At 47.7% G+C, this 16999-nt stretch overlaps 1 protein-coding gene across 2 annotated transcripts in view; it reads left to right on the top strand.

The window, feature by feature from the left end:
* Nucleotides 1–16999, top strand: part of SYT16 (synaptotagmin 16) — a 103763-nt gene that overhangs the window by 778 nt on the left and 85986 nt on the right. The gene's annotated exons all lie outside the window — the stretch shown is intronic.

The raw sequence follows: 16999 nt of genomic DNA on the forward strand, positions 1-16999 counted from the left end.
TACTTAAAGGACGCACACAAAGTACCGGTACTTTATGTATTGGAGCCTTGCGTAGCTAAGAGGTCACCAGTTATGACCAAGAGGGAGGCATTGATCTGATCAGGGGGTCCCTGAGATTTGGAGAGTTGCAGCACATCTTTAAGGGGGGCAGAAAGAGAACATAATAGAGAAGCCCTCTACAAAACCCCAGTGGGTACAGAGTATGTTGGTTGGTTGTTGGGGGGAGAAAAAGGAAAACTGGAAGAGGGGAATGGAATCTCCTGGAATTGGGACATCATGGCTGGCTGGCTGGCCAGCATGGACCCTGAACAGGAGCTGGCCACAGTGCAACAGCTTTGCTTAAAATCCCAACTTCTTGTCGTCCAAAATAGCTGCACAGCTGGCTGTGTGTGGCCACAGCCACTAAGATGGGATAGAAGTCCCTTTGTTAGCATTGGATATGTGTGCATATGTGTGTCCTTTTTTGTGGTGGTGGAAGAATTGCATTTGTTACCCTGTAACTACTTTGTTTGTGTCGGTCAATTTCGTGTTTGTATAGGGATGTAATAGTACCGCCCTATTATGCCTTGGTCAAACCACACCTGTAATATTGTGTCCAGTTCTGGGCTCCACAGTTTAAGAAGGATGTTGACAAGCTGGAAGGTGTGCAGAAGAGGGTGGCCAAGATGATCAGGGGTCTGGAAACCAAGCCTTATGAAGAATGGTTGAAGGAGCTGGGTATGTTTAGCCTGGAAAAGAGGAGACTGAGAGGAGATAGGCTAGCCATCTTCAAATATCTGAAGGGCTGTCACATAGAAGATGAAGCAAGTTTGTAGGACCTGAACCAATAGCTTCAAGTTGCAAGAAATACGATTGCAACTAAACATTAGGAAGAACTTTCTGAGAGGAAGTGCTGTTTGACAGTGGAAGCTGCATCAGAAGGTGGACTCGCCTTCACTGGAGGTTTTTTTTGAAACAGAGGTTGGGTGATCATCTGTCTATCTGTCACCATAGATAGCTCAGTCGGTAGAGCACGAGACTCTTAATCTCACGGTTGTGGGTTCAAGCCCCATGTTGGGCAAAAGATTCTTGCATTGCACAGCGTTAGACTAGATGACCCTCATGGCCTCTTCCAAATCTACAAATCTGTGAGTCTATTATTTCCTACATTGTAGCTGGTTGAACTAGATGATCCTTGGAATCCCTCCCAAATCTACAGTTTTGTGCTTCTGTTTATCTAATGAAGTTGGGTCACCCAAGACAAGTTGACTTTGTTTATGGCATTTATAAGACATTTATAGACCATTTACAGGGAACCAGGCAGAGGGCCTTCTCGGAAGTGGCGCCTGCCCTGTGAAACGCCCTCCCAGCAGATGTCACGGCAATAAACAACTATTTTACTTTTAAAAGACAACTGTTTAGGGATGTTTTTAATGTCTGATGCTGTATTGTTTTTAATATTCAGTTGGAAGCTGCCCAGAGTGGCTGGGGAAACCCAGCCAGATGGGCGGGGTATAAATAAATTATTATTATTATTATTATTATTATTATTATTATTATTATTATTCCACCACACATAGGCTTCTCATGCAGGCACTGAACAGACCCTGATCTGATTTGCTTCGTTAGATATGAAAATTTGCCGCCGACTCTTAATCCATTTTTTGTTTCTATGAAAGCAGAAGTGGCGGCAGTCAGATCCTAGTTAACATGACCGCATTCATTTCATTTCATTCCACTTTTAACTTGTATACCTCCAGGGAGATGTTCTCTAGGGTTTCAGGCAGGGTGCTCCCCAGCCACACCCAGAGATGGGCGAGAATTGAACCTGGGACCCTCAGCATGCAAGGCAAATGCTCCACCACTGTCAGGAGCGAGCCAGCCATAAATCACATGGAGTTAGTGAAGTTACCGTATTTTTTGCTCTATAAGACTCACTTTTTCCCTCCTAAAAAGTAAGGGGAAATGTGTGTGCGTCTTATGGAGCGAATGCAGGCTGCGCAGCTATCCCAGAAGCCAGAACAGCAAGAGGGATTGCTGCTTTCACTGCGCAGCGATCCCTCTTGCTGTTCTGGCTTCTGAGATTCAGAATATTTTTTTTCTTGTTTTCCTCCTCCAAAAACTAGGTGCGTCTTGTGGTCTGGTGCGTCTTATAGAGCAAAAAATACGGTAACTCTTTATTAGAAGAAACAAGATCAGCTCAGGAGTGCCAGGCCTAATGAGCACAACAGCGCTTCTTTGGTAGGTCTTGCCCCTGTGAGGCAGCTGCATAGCTGTCAACTTTTCCCTTTTCTTACGAGGAATCCTATTCGGAATATGGGAATTTCCCTTTAAAAAAAAGGGAAATGTTGACTGCTCTGGGCAGCTGCCTAAGGCTCCTCCTCTTGGGGGTCCTTCCCAAGCAATCTGAGACTGCCTTTGCTCCTTCATCATGTCTCTCTTGGTCCTGGGAGACCAGGGAGGAGAGGAGCTTGCTGTAGCAGGAGCAGGAGGCAACCTGCCTTCTTCAGCAGCCTGACTCATCTCTGCCTCTTGGCCTCCCTCCTCTCCTGCTTCAGCTTCTGCCTCCAATTCTGGACTGCTCTCTGCCTCAGCCTCTTCCTGCTCACTAAGCCCTGTTGCCTCTCCAGCTTCCGACACCTCCTCCTCTCAGTCTTCCCCCTCTTCTTCCTCTGACCACTCACCTTCATCCCACCACCAACCCCCGGGTTCTGAGCCTTCTTCCCCTGGGGGTTCCCCAGCTGGTGCCTCCCCCCCCCTCTGCATCCAGCCAGCCCAAGACAACCACTGAGCTGTGGCTTATGAGCAGGAGAATTGCCCTCCTTTGGCCGGGTCAATGCACACATCTGAACCTTTGCTGCAGCTCGTGAAGAGTTTTTACTATCCTTTAGATATGGGGCAAGGCCCCTGTTGCCACTGGAGGGGTGTGTGTGTTGTGGAAGTGGGTGGGGCAGAGAGTTTTGCAAAGGCCGTGGCAAAATTCTCTTGGCAGAATGAGCCATTTCACTGTTTTTTGAGCCCTTGCATCTTGGTAGCCAGGCAGGCCAAGGGGGCAGAATTAAGCCAGAATTGGGAGTTCAGATGTAATTACATACGGCAGTTATTGCAAGCCAAGATTCACTTGTGATTTCAGATTATGGTCTGCCGGCTGCAAACTGACCATCGTTTTAGGGAGCTCGGTTGGGTTTGTATATGCAAACAAGCCAGAGTTAAGCTAAACAGGATGTGGTTTTGTATTACTCCTAATCCAGCCTCTGTCTGAATATTTTGGAAATTTTAAATTCACAATCATTGCCTCCCATGCTGAGTGTATTTATGTGCAGTAGGGGGTCCTGAGGGACACACGTGGCGCTGTGGTCTAAACCACAGAGCCTAGGGCTTGCCGATCAGAAGGTCGGTGGTTCGAATCCCCGCGACGGGGTGAGCTCCCGTTGCTCGGTCCCTGCTCCTGCCCACCTAGCAGTTCGAAAGCACGTCAAAGTGCAAGTAGGTAAATAGGTACCTCTCCGGCGGGAAGGTAAACAGCATTTCCATGCGCTGCTCTGGTTTGCCAGAAGCGGCTTAGTCATGCTGGCCACAGGACCTGGAAGCTGTACGCCGGCTCCCTCGGCCCATAAAACGAGATGAGTGCCGCAACCCCAGAGTTGTCCGCGACTGGACTTAATGGTCAGGGGTCCCTTTAACTTTACCTTTAGGGGGTCCTGACCTTATTGTTTTTGGTGCTACAGCTAGCTGCAGCTAATAATTTTGCTGCAGCTAATAATTTTTGGATCAGCTTTTTATGTTCTAATATCGTTTTCATTCCTGATGTCAAGGCCATCCCATGGGTTGCAATTTAAATTATGCTGTGTGCTTTCTGTAATAGCAGTCTGTCTCGTTTCTAAACTGACTTAGATGCGACTTAGATGTGAGGACCCGTCCATCAAAAAACGGAAATGTCTGCCTGCCTCTGAATACAATTTCTAACACAAATCGTTTCCAGAATGTTATGGCCTAGTCTGGAAAACCATTCCAGGATCCACAAGCATCCCTCCCCTCCTGACAAATGCTGGGTTCAGCGCGAAGCCGTAGGCTTGTGTAAAGTCACAAGAACATAGGAAGATCTTGTGCTGGATCAGGCAAGGGGCATCTGGTCCAGCATCCTGTTCTCACAGCGGCTGACCAGATGTCTCCATGGGGAGCACACAAGCTGGACCCGAGCGCAAGAACATTCTGCCCCCTGCGATTCCCAGCAACTGCCACTAGGGGGCATGTGACCTCTGGCAGTGGAGATGGAACAGCAGGGGGCCAGTCCGCTGTCCCTTAGACCTTGTGGGGGGCCGGACTATATTTTTTTTTTGGGGGGGGAAATAATGAATTTCCTATGCCCCACAAATAACCCAGAGATGCATTTTAAATAAAAGGACACATTCTACTCATGTAAAAACGCACTGATTCCCAGACCGTCCGCGGGCCGGATTTAGAAGGCGATTGGTCCGGATCCGGCCCCCGGGCCTTAGTTTGCCTACCCACAAGATAGAACATGGCTATCCCTGGTTGGACTGAATTTATCCAATCCTGTTTGAGAGCCATCCGCACTGGGAATTCTGGCTTTGATGTTGGTTAATGTAAGTTCGGCTTGTAAAGCCTGGAATGATAATCTGAACTGGCCTGCTAAATGTGCGTGTTTGCATTAAATGCTGAAGGCAGCCTTGTTTAGGGAAGTTTTTAACGTTTGATGTTTTATCATGTTTTAATGTTCTGTTGGAAGCCGCCCAGTGTGGTTGGGGAAACCCAGCCAGATGGGCGGGGTATAAATAAATAAATAAATATTATTATTACAGTGGTACCTCTGGATGCGAACGGGATCTGTTCCAGAGCCCTGTTTGCATCCTGAAGCTAACGCAACCTGCGTCCGTGCGTCTGCGCTTGTGCGGGTCGCGATTCGCCGCTTCTGCACATGCGCACGACGTCATTTTGAGCGTCTGCGCATGCAGCGAAACCCAGAAATAACACGTGCCGTTACTTCTGGGTCGCCACGGAGTGCAACCCAAAAAGGCTTAACCTGAAGTGACTTCAACCCGAGGTATGACTGTATTATTATTATTATTAACTAATTAATTACATTTTTATACCTCCCTATACCCGCAGGTCTCAGGGTGGTTCACGGGATAAAATTACAATATAAAATCACAAAATACATTATCAAAGTCAAAACAAAAACAACCCAGTAACACCTCCCAACACATTTTAAAAGAGCATTGGATGTCAATCAGCCAAAGGCTTGGTTAAAGAGGAATGTTTTTGCCTAGTGCCGAAAAGTGTATAATGAAGGTGCCAGGCGAGCCTCCCTGGGGAGAGCATTCCTCAAATGGGGAGCCACTGCAGAAAAGGCCCTGTTCTCATGTTGCCACCCTCTAGATCTCTCGTGGAGGAGGCTCACGAAGAAGGGCCTCACAAGATGATCTCAGGGTAGGTTCATATAGAAAGAGGCGGTCCTTGAGGTGTTGCGGCCCTGAACTGTTTAAATTACTAGAAAGTAGATTCTGACTGAACATCAGGTATAACTTTCTGGTTGTAAAAGCAGTTCAACAGTGAAACAGACTCCCTTGGGAGGCTGGATGGCCATCGGAATCCCTTTCAACTCTGCAATTCTCTAATATATATAATTGCATGTTTGGCAACTTTAAAAAAAAATAATTTATATTGATTTTCTTTTCTCAAAACAAATATCCAGTAATATTGCTAAACATACATTTCCCAATCCACTCCCCCCACCCCCCATTGACTTCCCTCAACTACCATTTCTGGTTTATTACATCAGATGATACATTCTGCTGCTTATATACATTACTATGTTATCACGTATACCTAGTTAAAGCTATGGTTTTCCCAGTAGTGATGTATGGAAGCGAGAGCTGAACCATAAAGAAGGCTGATCGCCGAAGAATTGATGCTTTTGAATTATGGTGCTGGAGGAGACTCTTGAGAGTCCCATGGACTGCAAGAAGATCAAACCTCTCCATTCTGAAGGAAATCAGCCCTGAGGGCTCACTGGAAGGACAGATCCTGAAGCTAAGGCTCCAATATTTTGGCCACCTCATGAGAAGAGAAGACTCCCTGGAAAAGACCCTGATGTTGGGAAAGATGGAGGGCACAAGGAGAAGGGGATGACAGAGGACGAGATGATTGGACAGTGTTCTCGAAGCTACCAGTATGAGTTTGACCAAACTGCGGGAGGCAGTGGAAGACAGGAGTGTCTGGCGTGCTCTGGTCCATGGGGTCACGAAGAGTCGGACACGACTAAACGACTAAACAACAACAGTGTTATCACATTGTTGTACTTCCTGTTCTCTGTAAATAAAATTGTAAATGTTTATTTAAATCCAGCCAGCGAGACCATTTATTTCTGTTGTTTTTGCAAATGTATTGTAAAGGGTTCCCATTCTTTTTCAAAGTCACTATTGCCCTTTTCACGCGGTTTGTCCATTAACTTTGCTAACTCTGCCTAGTTCATCAACTTTTCTTGCCATCATGTTTGGCAACTTTTAATGGGCGCAAGTCTGCTGAATGGTGACTTTAAAGCAACCTTCGCTCTGTACTATTGATCCGTATTTTGTGGATTAAGTCTGTCTCTCTGTTTTGCAGTATCCGTAAAATAGTAGATGTGATTTAGAGCAGCCTTTCTCAGCCTGCTAGTCCAAGATACCTGGAGGGCACAACTCCTATTAGCCCCAGTCAACGCACAGGCCGTAAAACTTTATTCTCGGAAGTGTCAATTGCTGTCAGCCTATTCGCGTGGCTGGGATAGTAGAAAACATCCAGAAAACACAAGGCTGGAGGAAACTGATTCTCCCACCGCTGAGGACGATGCTGTGAGAAGCAGTGCCTCTCAAAATTCTCCTTGCTTAAGGGCTCGCTTGTTACAGGTCTGAAGATTGTGAGTTTACTTCCTGTTTGTACCTGAAAAGAAGGGCTGTGTTGTCAACAAAGATCTGACCCAGGTGGGAGCGTAGAGAAGTTAAAAAATTTTGGGCAATGATATACAATGATCTGAAAAAAATGTTTAAAATGACATTTGTGAAAAAAACCTCAGAAGCATTTCTGTTAGGGATTCTATGACAAGACCTGCCACGAAAAATAAAGAACTTATTTATGTATGCTACAACGGCGGCAAGAGTCTTCATAGCACAAGGATGGAAGAATGAGGAAATCCCAACGAAAGAACAGTGGCAAGAAAAATTGATGACTTATGCAGAACTGGCTAAATTGACATACAAACTGCGAGACGAGGACAACTGTGACTTTAAGGAAAAATGGGAGCTTTTTACAAATTATCTAAAAAGACAACAAAATGAACAAAATGAACTGGACTCCTTGGCAGGGTTTGAATAAACATACACAAATTTATTGGTTGATAACATGATAGATAGATATGTACAAGTTTATAACATGCAGAGAATAACATGTGCTGAGAAATCAGAGAGAGGAGCTGAGGGAAGTCTTGGGGGGGAGGGGGGTTGGATGGGGGGAAGGGGGAAAAAAGGGGGGAATGATGAATATGATATGTTGTGAAATGTTGTTTTGTTGGAATGGCTAATAAAAAATATTTAAAAAACCAAAAACAAAGGTCTGACCCAGCAGGAGAAGTCATGAGGCATAGAGGAGACAACATTTTGCTCTCCCATTAAAGGTAAATGTAAAGGGACCCCTGAGCATTAGGTCCAGTCGTGACAGACTCTGGGGTTGCAGTGCTCATCTTGCTTTATTGGCCGAGGGAGTCGGCGTACAGCTTCCGGATCATGTGGCCAGCATGACTAAGCCGCTTCTGGCGAACCAGAGTAGCGCACGGAAACACTGTTTACCTTCCCGCCGGAGAGGTACCTATTTATCTACTTGCACTTTGACATGCTTTCAAATGGCTAGGTTGGCAGGCGCTGGGACCGAGCAACAGGCCCCCCCCCCATCACGGGGATTCGAACCGCCGACCTTCTGATCTGCAAGTCCTAGGCTCTGTGGTTTAACCCACAGCGCCACCCGCGTCCCGCTCTCCACAAAAGCCAGAAAATCACATTCAGTGTAAAGAGCAAGTCGACCCTCTGCTTCTCTTTGGAGCCCAGTCCAGGGCAGGATTGTCCACAGGTGTAATGAAGAGCCGCAGCTCAGTAGGAGAGCATTTGCTCAGCATATAAATAGCCCTTGGTTCCATCCCCAGCATCTCCAGATAAAAGGCTGGGATGTCCTCTGTCTGAACTCTGGAGAGCTGCTGCCAGTTAGTGCAGACAGAATTGAGCTTACAGGGTCTGTCAGCTTTCTGCATTGCTATTTATACTCCCTAGACAAACCTAGACAGCATCCTGAAAAGCAGAGACATCACCTTGCCAACAAAGGTCCATATAGTTAAAGCTATGGTTTCCCCAGTAGTGATGTATGGAAGTGAGAGCTGGACCATAAAGAAGGCTGATCGCCGAAGCATTGATGCTTTTGAATTCTGGTGCTGGAGGAGACTCTTGAGAGTCCCATGGACTGCAAGAAGATCAAACCTCTCCATTCTTAAGGAAATCAGCCCTGAGTGCTCACTGGAAGGACAGATCCTGAAGCTGAGGCTCCAATACTTTGGCCACCTCATGAGAAGAGAAGACTCCCTGGAAAAGACCCTGGGAAAGATGGAGGGCACAAGGAGAAGGGGACGACAGAGGACAAGATGGGTGGACAGTGTTCTCGAAGCTACCAGCATGAGTTTGACCAAACTGCGGGAGGCAGTAGAAGACAGGAGTGCCTGGCGTGCTCTGGTCTGGGGGTCACGAAGAGTCAGACACGACTAAACAACAACAACAACAACAATTTATTCTCCCAATCCAGCTGGGAAGTGGAGATGGAGAGGCCTGTCCCCTTTAGCCAACGTCTGGAAAGTTCTTTGGCTAGTTGTTTTCTGGGGCAACCAGTCAACACCGTATTCTTCCGGCGTAAATTTAGCTAGAGGCGTAACTTAACAAAGAGTCTGCTTTGAGCTCTTTATCAGGGTTTTCTGTATAATCCCATTTTGCAGATAAAAGCACGAGCTTTGGGGAGATTCTGCTTATAATATCCAGACTCACTGCCCACCCACCCTGGTTGGTATCTGTCAATCTCAGGAGACAATGGAAGAATGTGTCTTCGGGGATGAAGTCAAATCGATGGAGAGTTATAGCACCTGCTGTGACTATAGAGATCCTATAACACTATTGCTCCATCTTAGAAATGATGAATTGAGGTGGAGGGACATGGGCGGGAAGTGACTTGCCTAAAAGCCACCTACTTAATTGTATCTTTCAGCAGAGATTTGAATGGAAATCTCTTGATATGTGCTTAAAATCCAGCATTACTGGTTGTTGGTTTGCACTGGGTTTCACGTGCTACAAATGGGTTTGGGGGCTTGGGTGTTGTCGGACTACAACTCCCATCTTCCTGAGTCAGCTTAGCCAGTCGTCGGGGATGATGGGTGTTGTAGTCTGACAAATCTCCGGAGACCCAAGATTAAAGAGCGCTGATCGTAAGGCTGAGCTGTGATGGGATGTGGGGAAGCCACTCTTAGGATAAAATGCCCCCACAAGGTGGAACCTCAGAGAGTTGTTTTGTGAGGCTATCCAGTGAAATAGTGAGGGATATTTACTTCTGCTGAAATTAAAATATTGAAATGGCTTTGTTCCTCTATTTTGGCTCAGCCTGTGGTTGCTTAGTTACAGGAATTGTTCTGCTTTCAGGGCCTTGGATGAATATATATGCAAATATGCAAGAGACAACTTCTGTTGCCAATTTAGGTCCTTCTGGTGTACCATCCAAATGTTGCATGAATGAGAAACATTCTGCTTATGAAGATGGCAGGCTGTGCAATTATGTCTTGTTTTCATCTTCTGCAGCCCTCTGCATGCTGTGACACACTGTAGCTGCCACAGGTTTTTTGAGTACAATATTTCAGGTGGCATGATCTGAATTTGCGACGTCTCAGAGACGGGCCTAGGAGACAGGACTGGAAGAGAGTCTGGCATGTGGATCTTGGGGGGGGGGGCTCTCACGTTTGACCCGCAACATCCGTCCGCCACATTCAGATGTGATCCTTTAGAGCAGTGTTTCTCAAACTCAGGTCCCCAGACGTTGTTGGACAACAACTCCCATCATCCCTAGCTGGCAGAACCGGTGGATGGGGACGATGGGTGTTGTAGTCTAACATCAGCCAGGGACCCAGATTTGAGAAACGCTGCTTTAGAAACTCGTTCAGAGGTGTGCATGCAGTTGGGAGGAGGCAAAATGAGTAAATTGTGAGTTTTGGGAAAAGGTTGCATGGACCCTGCAAATGCTGGGGATTTCATATAAGCAGAAGGTTTTTTGTTTTTTTAAGGATTGAACAGATAGTGCTGGCTTTATAATAAAGGTGGCACATTATTTCTTTAGAATGCTCCAGCGGTGTCCTGCTGACATTGGCTATGTTTGCATGTCACCGTAAGCCAGATTTTGCCCACTGAGTGCCCTCCATATGTTTTGCACTACAACTCCTATGTCGTCGAAAACATCTGGAAGGCACTGGGTGGGCAAATGTAAACCATGGTGTCAGGGAACTGCCATCGGCTCAGAGGCGAGAAATAGAAGGGCAGTTGTGTTACAGGGAGCCTCCGAACATCTTGCGAAGCAGTTCCTCTTCCGGGGAGGAGGAAAGCCCCACCTCCAGTAGGGAAGAGGTGCAAGGACCAGAGGGTGCTAGTGGGAACCTTAACACCGCTCCTGAGCAAGCCGGAGGGGAGGGAAGCACGCCCTTGTCAGCGGCCATCCTGCGCAGTAGTCTGAGGCACAGAGAGGGGCGGAGACGGTTGGGAGTAACGAAACTTTTATGCTGGGGGAGGTACAAAAAAAGACCACTCCCGGATTCTGCTAGCGATTGAGCCAGACATGAACTTATGATGCTCTGCACTGTAAATAGTAAAGGTAAAGGGAGCCCTGACCATTAGGTCCAGTCGTGACCGACTCTGGGGTTGCGGCGCTCATCTCGCTTTATTGGCCGAGGGAGCCGGCGTACAGCTTCCGGGTCATGTGGCCAGCATGACTAAGCCGCTTCTGGCGAACCAGAGCAGCGCATGGAAACGCCGTTTACCTTCCCGCTGGAGCAGTACCTATTTATCTACTTGCACTTTGACGTGCTTTCGAACTGCTAGGTTGGCAGGAGCAGGGACCAAGCAATGGGAGCTCACGCCGTTGCAGGGATTCGAACCACTGACCTTCTGATCGGCAAGTCCTAGGCTCAGTGGTTTAACCCACAGCGCCACCTGCGTCCCCTGTACTGTAAATAGTTTGCACCAATATAAAGCCTGTAAAAGACAGGTTGGAGTCCTGCCTGGTTACTCTCGAGCAACTGCAACAGCCATCTGACACATGGTTTACTGTGTGTGGGTAGCATGCTGTCGAAGGGTCCCTGTTTCACTTCTCCGTTCCTCAAGCTGGTGGCAACAAACCCTGGCTTTTCATCCCGGGCGAACCAGCGTTCATGGTTTGTTTGTGCCGAACAAACCGGGACATGAAGCCAAGGTTTTTTTCTTGGCTGACGGGTCATTTTGAACAAATGAGGGCTACATTCTATCTACCCCCACTATTGGAGGCAGAAAATGCCTGGTTCCCGGTTGCGGGATTTTCAGTGTGGCTGCCACTGTGAGAAAGCGTGTTCTCCCTCATGGAGAGTGCGTGTTACCGTGGGGTCCACCAGGCCACCCCTCTGTTGCCAGGCAGGATTACTAAGGGAGCATGTGGCAACGATTGGATGGCTGGGTTGCTGGGTGTTATGTACTGAGTTGAATAGGATCCAAAAGGCAGCAGTCTGATTGGTCCTAGAACAATAGGATCCAAAATGCAGCAGTCTGATTGGTCCTAGAACAATGCAGCAGTATGATTGGTCCGCAGGAGCCACCCAGTCCAGCTCCAGGTGGAAGTGAATCCACAACCTGATTGGCCTACAGGAGAATCCTGGAATTAGCCAATCACGTGCGGCCCATTGTGTAAATAATGTATATAAAGCAGATGTTGTGGGGGAACTTCCATTCCTCCTCACCTCTATGAGCTGAATAAAGAGCATGAAATCCACACTCGACTCTGAGTATATTTCACTGGGGTAAATCCTATGTTGCAAGTTCAGATGTTTTAAATCTTGTGAACGCAGCTTGGAGCTTTCTCTTTCCGTTCTGTGCAACAGATCACCCGCCCACCCACCCTAATTTTATGGGTTTTGCGTTGACCTTGCTATGCCTGTCATGGGGTCATCTACCGTTGGGGCAGGGGCCTGGTAGGAATTTTGTCCATCTGGCTGATTGGCTGGTGCCATTTGGTTTTTGCTTACTGCGTAGCAAATCGTCACAACTTGTAAGGTTGCGGTTAGGCATTGGTTATAAATTGGTTGGAGGAGGGGTTAGGATTGGCTGGGCCTTCCCCTCCAAGGTTGCTGCGGAAAGGGAATTCCGTTAAAGGAATCCAGGGGCTTGCCATCTTTTTGTCCAAATCCCTGGAATGGGCCTAGGGCCGGCAAGCCCTGGGGAGCATGCGGGGAGAAGTGAGGGTCTGTGCCTCAGCTCCATTTCTCCCCAATATTGTTTTCCCTTACCGGCTTTCGGTGGTGCCCGGAAGTCAGTTCGGTCCCCAGGCGGGGGGACAGATAGCCTTAACCAATGCCTAAACAACCACTCGCATTTATGTATTTCAATAAAGTTGTGGCCAAAATTATGCCAAAAACCTTAAACAAAATTTATGTGTGTGTTGTGAGTTATTTGAGGGGTGGCTTGGGGACCTCGACACGCAAGAGGATGCTGTACAAGAGCAGGCTGTTCTGATGTCATTTTTGTTGCCTCACAGATAAAAAGAACTTGGCATCAAAAATGTTGATGTGGCTAGAAATTAGGGGGGCACAGGAAGTATAATCCATCTTGGGTTAGGAAAGAGAATGCCAAGTGTCTTTGTACCTGTGGAGTGTTTCTGCTTTCTCATCCTTTGCTCTGTGGCGCTTTGAAAACCTCTTTGGCCTTTTTATTTATTTTAATTTTTTCGCTTCAGACTGGCTAGAGCCAAGGAAAGATGAATGCACATATGGCAAAACCCCAAAAGGCACCGGATATGCGCAGCTTTTATCAGAGCTGTGGGCAAATTAGGCCAGGACTTGAATTATTGAACGTTCTCACCATTCTCGAAGCTGCCTAATGGAGGCAATATCTCAAGTGTAGCCAGAGAGCTGCATGAATCAAGCTTCAGATTGTTTTACGACCCAGCCCGTGCCATGCTGATCTGTAAGTAAGTTCTGTTCTGTTGCAACAGGAGGGACTTTCCAGCATGCATAATTAGGATTTCAGCCCTGCAGCCCTGTTCTCACCATATTTCTGTTGGCATCTGTCTGCCTTGTGAGACAAATGGAGCGTGCTTCTGGAGGTGAAGTCAAACCACAGGCCTGGGCATCACCTCCCTCATGTGGTCCAAAGAAAAGCAGAGCTAGATGTTTGGCACCAGTTTGGCTACAGGAGTTGCTGGAAGGAGGTGTACAAGGCGTCAGCCGACTGCCTTTGTGCTGGTCCCGGGGGGAGTTACCGTGCGGCGTGGTCTAAGTCCGGTCCTAGGTCAAGGGTACTGAGGCTGTCCGTCAGGGGCGAAGCGAGGTCCAAAGCGAGGTGTCGGGCGTGGTCAGGAACTCAGGAGAGCAGGTCAGGATGCCGGCAGGAACAGGTTTCCAGCGATGTTGCTCCCGCAACCTGGGACTGGGCTGACTGGCCTTTATCTCCTCTGGGGCCTAGGGCGGTCCCGGCCCACAGGTGACTCATCTCTCCTGGCCTTAAGGCGAGCACTCCTCCTGATAGAACTTAGTTCCCTCCGCTTCTCTGCCCTGAGCCTCTGCAGCTCAGGAGAGGCTGGAGGGTTACTGGACCCAGGGGCAGCTTCACCCTCCCCTGACAGGGCTGGGAGAGGCGCACCTGCAGGCAATAGGTCTTCAATCACCTCCGGAGCCAGAGTGGATACATCTGGTGTCTGCTCCAGCACAGGTGCAGACCCTTCAGATTCAAGCCCCTGCCCCGGCTCAGCCGGCCCTGGAGGCGGAGACTCCTGTGCAGGCTGGGATTCCTCAGGTTCAGCCTCTGAATCAGATTCCCAGGCCATCACAAAAGCAGAGCAAGATGTTTGGTACCAGTTTGGCTGCAGGAGTTGTCGGAAGGAGGCGTACAAGGCGTCAGCCGACCACCTTAGAGACTCCACTCTGGATTTGTGTAGGGCAGGCTTCCTTAACCTCGACCCTCCAGATGTTTTTGGCCTACAACTCCCACGATCCCTAGCTAGCAGGACCAGTGGTCAGGGATGATGGGAATTGTAGTCTCAAAACATCTGGAGGGCCGAGGTTGAGGAAGCCTGGTGTAGGGCATGGGTAGGCAAACTAAGGCCCGGGGGCCGGATGCGGCCCAATTGCCTTCTAAATCCGGCCCGCAGATGGTCCGGGAATCAGCTTGTTTTTCCATGAGTAGAATGTGTGCTTTTATTTAAAATGCATCTCTGGGTTATTTGTGGGGCATAGGAATTCATTTACAGTGGTACCTCTAGATACGAACGGGATCCGTTCCGGAGCCCCGTTCGCATCCTGAAGCGAACGCAACCTGCATCCACGCATCTGCACGTGCGCGGGTTGCGATTCGCTGCTTCTGCGCATGCACATGACGTCATTTTGACCGTCTGCGCATGCGCGAACAGCGAAACGAAACCCGGAAGTAATGCGTTCCATTGCTTCCGGGTCTCCGCGGAGTGCAACCCGAAAGCGCTCAACCTGAAGCAACTTCAACCCGAGGTATGACTGTATTTATTTTTTCAAAATATAGTCCCACCCCCCCACAAGGTCTGAGGGACAGTGGGCCAGCTCCCTGCTGAAAAGCTTTGCTGACCCCTCCTGTAGGGTTGACTCCTGAGGCTTTTCTTCTTCTGTCCCACATGGCAGCTGAGGTTTAGGATCAGTTTTCTCCTAGATGAACTACCTTCCCAGGTGGATGAGCCCCACCTGCCCCTCACTTCCCTCTACAGCCCATGCAGAAAACATCTTCTTGACCATTGGGCCCAACATTGGCCTCATTTGCTCAATTCAGCGGCATGCAGGGAAAGTCCCTACTCACTGCGGGTTTGAGACCCATCAGCTGACTGAGACCATAGCTGTCAACTTTACCCTTTTCTTGTGAGGAATCCTATTCAGAATATGGGAATGTCCCTTAAAAAAGGGAAAAGTTGACAGCTATGATTGAGACCCCTCACCTGACTTAGTCGACCAGTCAAAGCCGTTTCCCAGGGAAATGTCGCATGCTGACAGCTTCCAGGAGCCACAGGTGAGAGCTGAGTGCAGGATGGACGAATTACCTCAGAAGGAGCACGATGTGTCCCCCACCAAAGGCACTGACCCTCCCCTGACACCCCATTAATTGAGTGATTTATTAATTAATGATTCAGGTAGGTAGCCGTGTTGGTCTGACGCAGTCGAAATAAACAAATAAAAATATTAAATATCAAAAAGGGTATCAAGAAGTGTGCATGCACACGAAAGCTTATACCCAGAACAAACTTAGTTGGTCTCTAAGATGCTACTGGACAATTCTTTAATTTTTTAAATTAATATTTACATCCCACCTTTCCTTCCAAAGAGGAACCCAGGGAAGCAAACACTTCTGTAACGCAACTGAAAATAGCAACAAAAGCACAATTTGAAAATTTCAAAAACGATCTGAAACCGTGAAACAGCTTTACAAATTTAAGAACAGATGTAACCAAATCCTGTGCCTGGATAGGCCCTCTGGACCAGAGAAGTCTTCAGTGTGCATCATTCTAAAAGATGCACTTGTAGCAGTAGCACTTGTGGCTTGTGCAGCAGAACCACGCGGTGGATTGTGCCCCAAGTTCACCTGGGTCAGCACTGCAATGCTAGTGAACTCTCTGGATATCCTTCCAGAGCTGGGTTAAATGCACTGTTTTCTAACAAGGAATCTCTCTTTCTTTTTCTGTCTCTCCCTCCATCTTTGCTGATAATGATAAAAAGCTGAAAAGCACTGCCGATTGAATTTTGTATGTGAGTTGTATGTGGAATACTTAACAATTGATTAAAACCCCTGAGCTACATTGTGTCTTAATTATTGGGTTGCCTCAGCAGGGGGGTTAGCATTTTTGACAGCAAGGAGTCAAATGTTTTAATAAGGTTTGGGTTTTCCTTTTGTCTTTCCGGTTGGAGTCTGCTCCTCTCTAATTGCAGTTTTTGCATTGTATAGTAATCAAATTTTTGAGCAAGGGGAGGACAGCTTGTTCTCTGGAATTGTTTTCTGCTGTAGCGATTTGGGGGATGTGCCTTCAAAATGAATTGACTTAGGAAATAGTTGGCAAAATTACAAATTTGTGACTTTAGTAGCTGTAATTATTTCACATTTGTCCGCTCCAGCAGCTTCTGATATTTATAGCCTTTATTTTTTTCATAGTGTGGTATGCAAATGAGCGGTGCAATCCGAACCATGTTTACTTAGAAGCAAAGCAAGCTATGATGTTTCACTAGTGCTATGAGTTCCATCAGCTGGATCAGAGAGCCAGTGTGGTGTAGTGGTTAAGAGCGGTAGTCTCGTAATCTGGGGAACCGGGTTCGCGTCTCCGCTCCTCCACGTGCAACTGTTGGGTGACCTTGGGCCAGTCACACTTCTTTGAAGTCTCTCAGCCCCACTCACCTCACAGAGTGTTTGTTGTGGGGGAGGAAGGGAAAGGAGAATGTTAGCCGCTTTGAGACTCCTTAAAGGGAGTGAAAGGCGGGATATCAAATCCAAACTCTTCTTCTTCTCCTCTTGGTAGAGGTGAGGCCCTTAATTTGCCCCAGTTGTGGTTGAGGGCTGTGAGTGACCTGATGCAACCAGAGACTGAACTCAGTTTGCAAAAGCAGGTTTCAAATATGTTAGCAGGAAAACCAGCGGACACATTTTAGTTTAGGAAAAAAAGTAAGCATCATCCTTGAAGATTTCAAAGGATGGTTGTGGTAAGGTTT

This window comes from Podarcis pityusensis (genome assembly GCF_964106645.2).
Source record: "Podarcis pityusensis genome assembly, chromosome: 1".
Lineage (NCBI taxonomy): Eukaryota > Metazoa > Chordata > Lepidosauria > Squamata > Lacertidae > Podarcis > Podarcis pityusensis.